This window comes from Macaca mulatta, chromosome 1, assembly GCF_049350105.2.
Source record: "Macaca mulatta isolate MMU2019108-1 chromosome 1, T2T-MMU8v2.0, whole genome shotgun sequence".
Taxonomy (NCBI): Eukaryota; Metazoa; Chordata; class Mammalia; order Primates; family Cercopithecidae; genus Macaca; species Macaca mulatta.
This window is the reverse complement of record NC_133406.1, coordinates 53,651,725-53,664,680: the sequence shown is the minus strand read 5'-3', so window position 1 is coordinate 53,664,680 and position 12,956 is coordinate 53,651,725. Positions and strand designations below refer to the sequence as shown.

Here is a 12,956-nt window from a genome sequence, read left to right as displayed (position 1 = left end):
TACTCGGCAGTGGAAGCCCACCATGCCTCCTCCTTCCAAAGTTCTTGCCTCTATAAACCACACTAGCCACAACTCTCCAATGCTGCAAACGAGTTTTCCTAATAGTCTTCAAAGTACTAACCACTTTAGGGTCACACATTTCTGGGACAATAAGAATAGCATATGTACAACGTACCAAACACAATTAAAGAAATATGGTTATCCATGTGTAAGGTGTTAGCCACACAAATTAAATGACCCAAGGACTAGAACCCTTGACTGAATCTTACCATACATTAGCGGTCATTATGTTAGATAATTCCATAGTCCTAGATTTTTTACTGGCTACCAAATGAGGAGTCTGTACTCCAGTTAAACATCTTGCAGTATGTGGATAGACAGGAACATGCAGCAAAGGGGCCATAATAGCACTGTACTGCCCAAAGAGATTGAGCAAATTAAAGTCTTTTCTGAGATGTTTGCTTTGCTTTTCCTTAGTACATGGTCAGACAAGCTGCAAATTCCCTCTAAAATACTAGTTCACATCCTTTTAAGAGTCTGAATCTTAAAGATATTTCATCACTGGCTCTAAATGCAAGAATTAGATTGTAAAACAATACGAGACCAAGGAATGTGTTGTGATATACATAAGATAAGGATACCCTCTGTGTTATTGACCCTCTGCTGTTTACTTCTTCATAGTAAGCTGGGGCCAATTAGCTCAGAAGGCCTCCAGCATCAAACCCAAAGCTGTTTGTGGTTTTACACATAGCTCCAAAAAGCAGATTATAAACAGCAACTTAGGCTATCTTCTATGTGTATCATGCAAAACTGCATTTAACATCCATAAGCCACTGATAAAATAAACACTGTAGCTAAGAAGGAGCCTCAGCTGCTGCTGCCCTTTGGTGCTCTCCGACCCAGAGACCCCCTGCTGTGTTGCTGACTGATGTCCCCCAGACACATAATCCCCCTAACTAGTACCATATCCCGTGGGAGTTCCTTTGCCTTCTTCTCCTTCTGTGTCATAGCCTCTGGATGGTCGTAGGCTATAATGGTCTTCCCAAGCATGCAAACTTGTTAAACTGTTACCCAAATAAAGCTCATTGTGTGTTTCTGCCACTTGGCGATTATATCTTTTTCTCTGATCAGGCTCCAAGTCCCTTAAACTTACTATACTGGAGCCATAGGGAAATAGAAAAAGAGACCTGCAAATAATTAGTTGTATTTATTTTTTATTACAAAGTGGTCAGTTAAAATGCAAAGTGTTTTGACCCAAAAATCAGGAAGGGAGAACTTAGTCTGTAAGATCTAGGAAACTCAAAGCCAGATTATTTATTTTAATTCCTTCCAAAGGCTCAAGACTACTAGGAAATGGTCTTGAGCCTTTGGAAGGAATTCAAATAAATAATTAGGCTAATTGAAACTTATCATGTACAACATGATTACCCTACTTAAAGCAAATTACAATTAGAACACTTTAACTTTAGAAATAAAGTCCAAATTGGTGTAAATCTATAGCTAAAATAGATATCAAGAAAAAATTAAAATGTTACTTGTCTATTTACTTTAATTCCAGGTCCCTATAGTCATATTTAATTCAGTTCTGACCATATTGTAGAATAGATTAAAAACAGCTGAAGGCCACTTATGCTTTTGACCAGATGGATTAACAAGGATCAGGTTTACCCTCCTATAGGAATAAATAAAAACTAACCAAATATATAAAATGGTGACCCGAGAGAGTTATTATCAGGCAATAGATAACAGTGATTCTGAAAGATGAGAAATAATGAGGCAAGTCCTAGAATTACTCCAGTGTATTGCCTTGAGAGAGTTTCCAGATCTTGGTATATAGAGAGAGAACCAGATGGAGACTATGGAATCCTTGAGTTAAAGAGATGAAGCTAAGGGTTGAGGAATGACAAAGACACTAGAATTTTTAGGACAGCATACCATAGACTAAAGAGATATCCAGAAATAGAATTCTGGGGATCTATAGAGGATCACCCTTAAATATTCCATGAGTCTTGACTAGCAATATGTAGGAGGAAACTACCCAAGGCCAGGAGAAGAGCATGAAAGATTAGAAGAAGAATATCTAGCACTCATAGAGTTTGTGGAGTAGTGTCTGTTCCCACTAAACAGGATGGAAAATAACATAATTGACAGGGCATTGGGTAAAGTATACAGAAAAGTAATGCTTCAGCAGTGGAGAACAATTAGCCCTAGAATGAGGACTGCTCCAGAACCACCCAGCAAACTTCAAAAGCAAGACAAAAAGGGGTAAAACTCTTTCCAAGTAGTTAACTTCATCACAAAACAAAGCTTAAGAATATTTATAGGCCCAGCGCGGTGGCTCACGCCTGTAATCCCAGCACTTCGGGAGGCCGAGACGGGCAGATCACGAGGTCAGGAGATCGAGACAATCCTGGCTAACACGGTGAAACCCCGTCTCCACTAAAAATACAAAAAATTAGCCGGGCGTGGTGGCCGGTGCCTGCAGTCCCAGCTACTCAGGAGGCTGAGGCAGGAGAATGGCGTGAACCCGGGAAGCGGAGCTTGCAGTGAGCCAAGATCTTGCCACTGCACTCCAGCCTGGGCAACAGAGCGAGACACCGTCTCAAAAATAAATAAATAAATAATATTTATAGAAACATAAAAATTTCCATCCTCCATAAAAGTAAAATTCAGGACGGGCGCGGTGGCTCAAGCGTGTAATCCCAGCACTTTGGGAGGCCGAGACGGGCGGATCACGAGGTCAGGAGATCGAGATCATCCTGGCTAACATGGTGAAACCCCGTCTCTACTAAAAAATACAAAAAACTAGCCGGGCGAGGTAGCGGGCGCCTGTAGTCCCAGCTACTTGGGAGGCTGAGGCAGGAGAATGGTGTGAACCCGGGAGGCGGAGCTTGCAGTGAGCTGAGATCCGGCCACTGCACTCCAGCCCAGGCGACAGAGCGAGACTCCGTCTCAAAAAAAAAAAAAAAAAAAGTAAAATTCAAATGTTTGAATCCAATGAAAAAATTAGCAGGCATGCAAAGAAACAGAAAAATGTGACCTATAATGAGGAGAGGAGAAAAACTAACAAAACTGTTTTCCATGCATTTAAAAAGAGAGAGAAAACGTTTAAAAAGACTCAAATGGAACTATTAAAGAAAAAACTACAATGTCAAATTTGAAAAATAACTTGATAGGTTAATGACTATGTAGAAATTGAAAAAATAATAAACTTGAAGGCATAGCAATACAAATCATCTATAATTTCACATAGACATTAACGAGGAGAAGAAAATGAACAGCATCTGTGAGCTGTGGTACAACTTCAAGTTACCTAATAAACCTGTAATTGGAGTCCCTAAAAAAGAGGAGTCCAAAAGAAAACTGACATAGTAATGGCTAAAGCTTTCAAATTTGGTGAAAGGTACATACCTGATGATCTGAGAAGCTCAGTAAATCCCAATGAAAGACTACTATACCAAAACACATAATAATCAAATATTTCAAAACTAGTGATGAGAGAAAATCTTTTAAAAAATCCAAAGGAAAGAAACATGTTATGTACAGAGGAAACAAATGAAGATTACATCAGCTGTCTCATTTGAAACAATGCAAACAAGAAGAGAGTAGATACAAATATTTAAAGATCTAGAGTGCTGCAGAAAAAGAAACTGTCAACCCAGAATTGTATAGCCCATGAAAATATCCTTCAAAAATTAAAAAAAAGAAAAGTGAGTTTAAAAAGGGAATAATAAATACAGTTTAAGGCAATGAAAAATTGAAATAATTAATCACTGGCATTCTCTCACCATCTAAATGTTAAGCTATATTTTTCAGGCAGAAGAAAAAGTGATACTTGATATAAACACAGATCTATGCCAGGGATTGGCAAACCATGTATCACAATCTGCCTAGCACCCTCTTTTTGTATAGCCATGAGATAGCCTGCTTTTTATACTTTTAAAGGATGATAAAGAAAAAAAAGAGAGAGAATCTAAAACAGAGACTGTATGTGACCTGTAACTCTTAATATGCTTACAGAAAACTTCAAATTCATCAGCCGTACAAATAAAAGAACGTACTGGAAATGTAAATGTGAATATGTGGAGAAAAAAATATACATCTATTTTTATTTAAATTCATTTAAAATATAGTTGACTACTTAAATATAGATAATAGCAACAAAATTGAAAGTGAAGTGTATCAAGTAGATGTAACAATAACAAACAAGTCCCAGCTGGGGATAAAAGGGAAGTCCATTATTTGCCGTTCTTATAGTATAAGTGAGGTAATATAACATCATTTGAAGATAAAGAGTAATAAGTTAAAAATGTATTCTATCAAAATAAAGAGTTGTAGCTAATATGTTGACAAAGAAGGTAAAATGGAATCACAAAATTAAATAAATCCAAAAGGCAGAGAAATAGAAAATAATCAAAAGAAATAGAATAAATAATAAGTGGGAGATACAAAGTATACAGCAAACTGATAGTTTTAAACCTAAAAATTTCCATAGTCACATTTTATGTAAATGATCTAAAAAGTCAAAATGTACAAATAGAAAAATTAAAAGAGAAGAGTAGCATAAAAAAAATAAATACCACCTTTAAGAAAAATACTTTAAATGTAAAGATATAAATATTTTAAAAATGTATACCATGCTAAGACTGTCATACTATCAAAAGAAAGCTAAAGATTCTTTTTAAATATTAGAGTTCAGAGCAAAGAATATGGCTAGGGGTAAAGTGGTCCATCTCATAATAATAAAAGCATAAAGTATTAAAAGTTTAGATGTTTATGTATTTAAAAATGGTTTCAAAATAACAGAACTTAAGAATACATAAAGTCTAATAGGATTTTAAGACAAGATAGATAAATTAATGATGATAGCTGGAGACTTTAATACCACTTTCTATATAAGAGTTGATTGAATAGTCAGAAAATCATCCCAGGTATACAGTAGTTGACTTGAACAATATATATTAATTGAAATTAGGTCAACTTACTTGATTGAATTTAATGTATAGAGTAGTCTACCCAATAAAATCAGAATACACATTCTTCTGATGTTGAATACAGGGAATTATTTGGGAAGTATTCATACTTTGTCATTTTTTGGGAAGAGTTTCTGCATGTAATAGTTTTACAAAGATTGATCATATGCTAGCAACTTTTAACAAATCAGCTATAATAACTAACAACTTTTAATAAATCCAAAATGATTCAAGTCTACTAAGTACATTTTCTGGCCACAATGGAATAAAATTTGATATTAAAGACAGAAAGATTTCTGAGAAACCCCTAAGTAGTTTCAAAATAAACAATCACTTCTAAATAACTGATGAGCCAGTGAGAAATCTGAAAGAAAATTACAAGTATTTTGACCTAAATGAAAAGGAAAAGATGACATTTGAAAAGACACATTATATATTGCAAAAGCAGTATATAGGAAAAATTTATACCACAGTGGTAAAAACTTTATAGCACTGAATTCCTATAATAAAAAAGAAGAAAGGTCAAAATCAAAATCAATAGTTTTTTTTAGCATAATTAATGAAGTTGATTTTAACCTTTAACCAGATTAAAGGTTTAAACCTTTAACCTAATTAAAGATTTATTAGGAAAAGTGATATTAGTACAGTTTCTTTAGATACTAAAAGAATATTAGGAGAATGTTATGAACACCTTTATACAGATATATTTAACAATTTATATGAAATGTACCAGTTTTTTGAAAGACATCAACTACCAAAGCTTACCCAAGAAGAAATAAATTGTAGAGTCCTATATATAAAGGAATTACATTTGTAGGAACAAACCTTCCAACAAATAAAATTCTATGTCCAAATTACATCACCAGTGATTTCTACAATATATTCGAGAGAAAAATAATACAAATTCTAAACAAACTCTTCCAGAAAAGTGGAAAGGAATACTTTCCAAGTGAATCATGTGTGAGGAATTAACCTGACACAAAAACCTAGACAGAAACACTTCAAGAAAATTACATACCAAAATACTGCCTGATGAAAGTTGCAAAAAGCTAAAACAAAAACAATCAGAATACAATAATATGCAAAATGAATAATACATGGTGACAAAGTGGGTTTTACTTAGGAATGCAAAAAATGCATTGTAGTTCACCATATTAAATTATTTAGAAAAACGTCATCTCAATAGCTATGGAAAAAGTCATTTGACAAAATCTAGAATTCCTAATAAAAGTTTTCAGACAACTAGGCATAGGAAGGAGCTTCCTCAACCTGATAAGTACCATCTATGAAAATCTATATATCTCATCATATTTAATGGTAGAAGACTGGATGCTTTCTGCCTAAATCAGGAACAAAACAAGGAGGTCTACTCTAATCATTTCTGTTAAACATTTTACTGGAGGCTTAAACAGTGCAATAAAAAAGAAAAATGAAACAAAAATTGTCCAAATTGGAAAGGAAGAATTAAACTATTTTAATCCACACAAGGCATAATTGTCTTTTTAAAATGTTTGCTGGAATCTACTTAAAATCTAATAGAACAATAGTAATGCATATATGAAAGGAAACACATAAATATAAATAATCTATTACATTTCTATATATTAGCAATGAAAATAAGAAACTAAAATTTAAAAATACCATTTACAATAGCATCAACAAGTGGTAAACACATAGAGATAAATCTGAAAAAAAAATTGTGAAATATACATATGCTGGAAACTACAAAAAAATTGCTGAAATAATTAAGGAAACATAGACAGAGAGAGATTACCATATTCATGAGTCAGAAGACATATTAATCATTGAAATGTCAATTCTCCCTAAATTAGTATATAGGTTCAATACGATTCCAATGGAAATTTCCACAAAAGTTTTAGTAGGGATTAACTAACTGATTTTAACATTCATGTGAAAATACAAAGGGCCTGGAATAATCAAAGCAATTTTGTTTAAAAAGAAATCCCACAAAACTCTCAGAAGAGACAAAGAGTATTAATACTATCTTTCAAACACAATGTAAAGCTACATCAATCCAGAGTATGATGTATTGATGTCAAGAAAGACAAATTCTTCAATTTACTTTATGTCAAAGGTATTTAAAAAACAACAGAGGCCATGTTTGGGTCATATTAGGAAGACATACTTGAAAATATCCAGAGTCTGGTGATACTCAATTGAAACTAAAGCTAAAATTTACATTAAACAAATTTATAAGATTGAACATGTATTGATACTAAAAAATAATAATTTTTGAAGCACCATGTTGTAGTAGACATAGTGTGCATACTATTACATCGTGGTACATTTAAATCTTGGCCCAACTGTTTAAGACTCACATCTAATGTTTAGAGCTCTTCCTATTCATAAATAATAGGTGATAACACCTCTTAAGGGTAGTCATTTCAACGTGAGAGGTTATGTCTGTCATAAATATCAGAGGCGTATTATCTAATAGTACGAGCTCAATAAATGCTGACTTTCTCAATTTTTTGTGTGTGAATAGTGAAGTCTAGAGTCTGTGCTTATCTCATGTGCTTACCCTTTATGACCAACATGTTACTTGGCAGAATTTCAACAAATGCCAGCTAAATTAAATCTTGAATCAAAATAATCCAGAGTTGCAAATAATTGCCAGAAAAAATATGCAAAAAATTGCAGGAAGAACAACACACAAAAAATAGAGAAGAATAGGAATAGAAAATGTCAAGTATTTTAGAGCAAAGAACATTTGCAAAAGTTGTTTTTATTTTTTTCTGGTTGACTAACCAGGAGACTAGAAACTAGAGTTTCATTGAAGACAGGTTTTTCATTAAAGTGTGGTATTTATTTATCATTTTTAGAAGTATGAAGTTTAATATCAAAATTGCAAGCCAGAAATAAAAACTGTGCTGCTACAGTCTGAAAAGTGAACACTTGTGCCCTAAATTCAAGGAATAAATTATATATAGCTAATCTTAAAACAACCAGGTTAGAAAAATAAAACTTACAGCGTTTAAAAATCTTGATATCCTTAAACGAATTACTCAACAACATTGCTATTTGGGGGAAAAAGGAACAGAAAACATCATAGCAAAAATGAATGTGATTGTTAATTTCTTTATCTCCATGTACTTCTAATAATGATGGTAAATCAATTTAACATCAGGTTAAAAACTGACTTTAAACTTTCTATCTGCAGGACACTGGCTATTTTTTATGTACATAGAAAATATAGTTAAAAACCATGTATCCAGATAAGGAATTCTAACAGAATAATCAGAACAGAGGCTGTGGTCCAAATGATATTCACAATATTTCTGAAATTGAAGAGTTCATTTGCAACTTTAGATGTGCTGTTTTTGACTAACAGAATAGAAAAATGAGGAAATTCACAGTTACATAAAATTTCTGAGTTGAATAAATATATCAATTGAGAGAAAAAGAAATAACCCATATTTTTCATTGCTATGATAGCATTCAACTGCACACATGCATAAAAAAACTGTTCGATTTGGTTAACATAGTTTATATATTTATTTCACTATGAATAAAGTAAAAAACTTGTATATCTTATGAAGCATGTTTTGTACATAACATGTAGAGTAGTTTGGATTTTTGTTTTGAAAATAAGGAAAACACAAAGGATTTTAAATAAGAGTATTGCAGAATCAGGACTGTACTTTTGAAAATTCATACATAATGCATTGAGAAAAATAGAGAATATTAGTTAAAATTATTAATACATGAAAGAAAAGATAAAGTACTAAGTTAATACAGTGGTAGCAGTGATGGCAAGCAAGGGGAAGTCTGTTACATTTTGGTGTAGAGAAGTTATATGTGAACAAGAAAGTACATCTATTTTATATAACTCACAGGCTTCTAGCTTAAGAAAGTAGGTAATCACTGGTGTCTTTCACCAGCAGTGAATATAGGACAAGTATGTTATGGGGGAAGAGAAGCTTAATTTTATACCTGATGCATATGGGACACTCACGTATAAATGGAAGTTGAATATATAAGACAAATGCAGAAAATAGAGGCCTGAGCAGAAGAGAGATTCATCAGAAATAACTAGCATATTACAAGTAGAAATTCAGTGTTGAATATGGAACAAATTTTCCAAAGGAAGATGATAGAGTGAAGATAGATGACTAAGGAAAAAACTCTGGGTGTCACTAGCCTTTACCAGTTGAATGAAGAAACAAAAGAGTTACCATGTAGTTTCCAAAAAACCTGAAGAAGACAATTCTTAATGATTATGACAGAGACACTGAGATGTATTCATTAAACACCTATTTATTGAGTATCAACTATGATACAATTGATCAACTATATCAATTGTAGCAGATACTCAAGACACAGGAGATAAAATTAAAAAAGAAATGGTAAGAGTCTGCCCACAAAAAAGGTTTAAGTCTAGAGGGAAATAAAGTTAACTATATAAATATGTAACTTGGAGGTAAAGGGTGTGCATGAAATAGTGGAAGACAAAAACAGCTTAAATATAACTAAAAAATAAAGTGTAATAGAGCAAGGGCCATTAGTAGAGATAATGAAAGAAGCTGAGAAATTAAGAAATAAAACAATTGACCACATTCTCTTCTAACTCTCTTCTATTTATTTCTCCAATGGATAATTATGGAGGAAGTGTCTATAGCACAGGCTGAGAATTAAATCTGATGGAAAGAAATAATATTTATTCCCTTTCAATTTAGGTAACAGAGAGATCTCCAATGATGATGGTGCAAATTCTTGTTCGCTACATATTAACTACGCGGATATTAATTAACCTCTGCAATATTACCTAACCATTTGAAACTTCAGTTTCATTATTTTTTTAAAAAGATGCCAATGTGAGTATCTATCTGATATTAAGTAACATAATTATTGATAATGACTCTTTTTAGCACAATTCTTTGAATATATTAACAGATCAGTAAAGAGTATTATTATGCTTTTTATTGTTTCTGAGAGTGTAGTTGAAAAGGAGAACACATATTTCTCTATGAGAATAAAAATTTGAGAAAATTCATGAATTGTAAATTATCATTCAATAATTAGCAGAATGTTCACCAGAGATGGGGATTTGAAGAGGGTAATGAAGTATAAAAGAAAAATTGAGAAAAGAGACTAATAGGCAGGGTCAAATGTCCTGATGAGAAATTAAAACATTAAGTTCTTAAAATACATAAAAATACAGAGTTTATTTTTCCTTGGGTTTCCTGGACATCTTAAGTGTAGGAAAAGAGACTTTTTTTTTTTTAATCGTTTGCTTGTTTTGTGGTTATAAAGAAATATCTTGTGAAATGACCATTCTTAATTATCAAATAGAAGGTTATCTATATTCTCATTAGGTAATTATCAATATAGCATACAGTTGAGGGTGGTATTGCAGAATAATATGTAACTAGAACATTTTGTAAGCAGTATGAGTATTTTAAGTATGGCATTGACGATTTCCAGCATAAGCCAGTGCAGGTTCAAATGTATCCCAGAAACTCTGTAGTAGCTCTGATCCCCTTAGTAGTAATTGGAGAAAGATGCATGAACCAGGAGATGAAGGGTACTGAGAGGAAGGGCGAAGGCACTATAGGTAAATGTAAATAGTAAATGTTCTAACTTCTCTCTCCCTCTAAATTAACAAAGATTTATTAAGTACCTTTATTAAGTGATTGGGACTATTTTAGGCACGGTTTATATACAAATATACCAAAAGAAGCTTGTATTCCAATATTTAGCAAACTGGCTATCTTTCACTGTTGTGTTTGTGATGTATTTTAGTCATAACATTAACAGAAAATACTAATTTTAAAAATATAATTTATAGTGTGATGCAATCTGTTGTGCACTTTGATAACATCTTAGCATTACAATTATTTTCTAGAAGAATCCAGTTTCAATTTTATATGGAGTTAAATAGAAAACTAAGCATAATGCAAAATAATTTACCTTAGCAGGAACTCAAAGATTTTATCCACTGCTGACATTTTATATGAAACTATGAAATGACTTAGAAAACATTTCAATGAGCTATCATTCCTTTTCAAAGAAACATAATACTCAAATATATCACTTCATAATTTTTTTCATTCAGAGATTAAGAAAAATAGAAAACATGTAGACACATAATTCTTCAAAGTATATGTGTTACAAATCCTTTCTAAATGAAGTACATTTATAGTTTTTAAAATGCAATTTCCTTGAAAACATTTCGATGCAGTATTTCTTCTCTTTCCTTTTAAATTGCCATCTTATGAATAAATTTATCTTCAGTACTGAAAGCTAGATCAAAACATTTAGCACCATAAGATCAGACTAGACTACGTATGAAAGTATCTGTAATAATCCATTGTAGAGTACTAAAGAAGTATTATTCATACTCGCTACTGTATTGCGAATTATGTGCAAGCACAGTTCACTGAGCAAAGTCAATGTTCAGTCATTATTAGTAGAGTGATTGAGCAGATATCAGTTCCATTTTGTGGTTTGTTACTAAGTGTTTTAAAAATATCAATAATAAAATCATACAGTCGAAATTTTGATGAGCTAATTTGCATGTTTATTTTCACAGAAATTTATAAACATTTAATGATATATAAAACTAAAATAGTAAAACACATTGACTAGTCCAAATGTAGAGTTTGCATTATGAAATCAGTTTTTTAAAAAATTTTTCTTCATAACCATTCTGATATCCCTAATCTTTCTTCCATGCAGTTCTGTTTCCAGAGGCCTATATCCTTTCTTTCTAGTTCTCTGCCTGCCCAGAGATTGTACATCTTTAGAGATGAGCAAAACTCTGCACTCTGCAATATCAGCTCCCTCTGACTAATCAAAAGTTAACGTGGCCCAGGTTTTAGTTTCTCTGTTAAGTCTTGTTGGAAAGTAATATAATAAATCTTATTACAAGATACAGCTGGTTATGTATACATTATATCTCTGGAGAAGTTTTCATTTTAAGAGAAAGGTCAAGGATGCCTTAATTACAAATATTGCATTTTTGGTTATTTAAATAGTATCTGAGGAAATGGTGAAGATATACAGGAAGTGAAGAAAGATGCTTGTAGCTACCACGTGTGAAAGATTATCCCAGTAAATAGAATTGGTTGCATATTCATCTATTACAATAATACCAAAAAAGAAGATATATATCTTCAAAGTTTAAGAAAATTCAGAATTTTTATAGTCAGCAAAATGACTGGCAAAGATAATGACACAATAAAGATACAAAAATTAGTATTTTAAAATAGAATTCTGATAGGAAAAGTGCTAATTTTAAAAATTATGTATGTAAAGGTGAGGTTGCTGTTAAACATTTTACACCAATAGAGAGATCAATTGGAATATTTTATATAAAGAAAAGAAATAATGGCTTAACTTTGTCAATAAAGCAAGCATCTAGTTGTGTTCTCTTGTCTTACTCTCTTTACTTCTATTGCACTCGAAATGATGGCAGAACTTTTGATTTATCACACTTTTAATTGGTCTCCTTGGTGACATGTTCCATATGCTTATTATTCATTTAGTCAAACTTCTCTCTGAGTTTACTATGATACCTGAATACTAATGTTTCTATTTCCCAATCCTTAATATATCATTTATTCAAAGACAGATCCAGTATAAAGTATCTCCTTTTTATTATTTTCAGAAACCCCTATCCCTATTTTTCACATTTCTTGCAGAATCACTGGAAATATTTTTTAAATAACAAATAGTATAAGAATGACACTCAACACCTGGGAAAAAGAAGTAAATTATTTGGTTGCTCTGATGCATTTGAAACCATTATAAGAATGTGTTTTCTGGCTGGGCACGGTGCCTCATGCCTGTAATCCCAGCACTTTGAGAGGCCAAGGAGGGAGGATCACTTGAGGTCAGGAGTTCAAGATCAGCCTGGCCAACATGGTGAAACCCCGTCTTTACTAAAAATATAAGAATTAGCCGGGCGTGGTGGCACATGCCTGTAATCTCAGCTACTCGGAAGGCTGAGACAGGAGAATC

The 12,956-nt window shown here is 32.5% G+C and overlaps 1 long non-coding RNA gene across 1 annotated transcript in view; it reads left to right on the top strand.

Moving 5' to 3' along the window:
* The window catches only part of LOC114677709 (uncharacterized), a 41,237-nt gene extending 29,369 nt beyond the window's left edge, over positions 1–11,868 (top strand). The window contains exon 4 of the long non-coding RNA XR_003729141.2: positions 11,673–11,868. This is a non-coding gene — a long non-coding RNA (uncharacterized LOC114677709). The remainder of the gene's footprint in view (positions 1–11,672) is intronic.
* Positions 11,869–12,956: the final 1,088 nt, after the last annotated feature.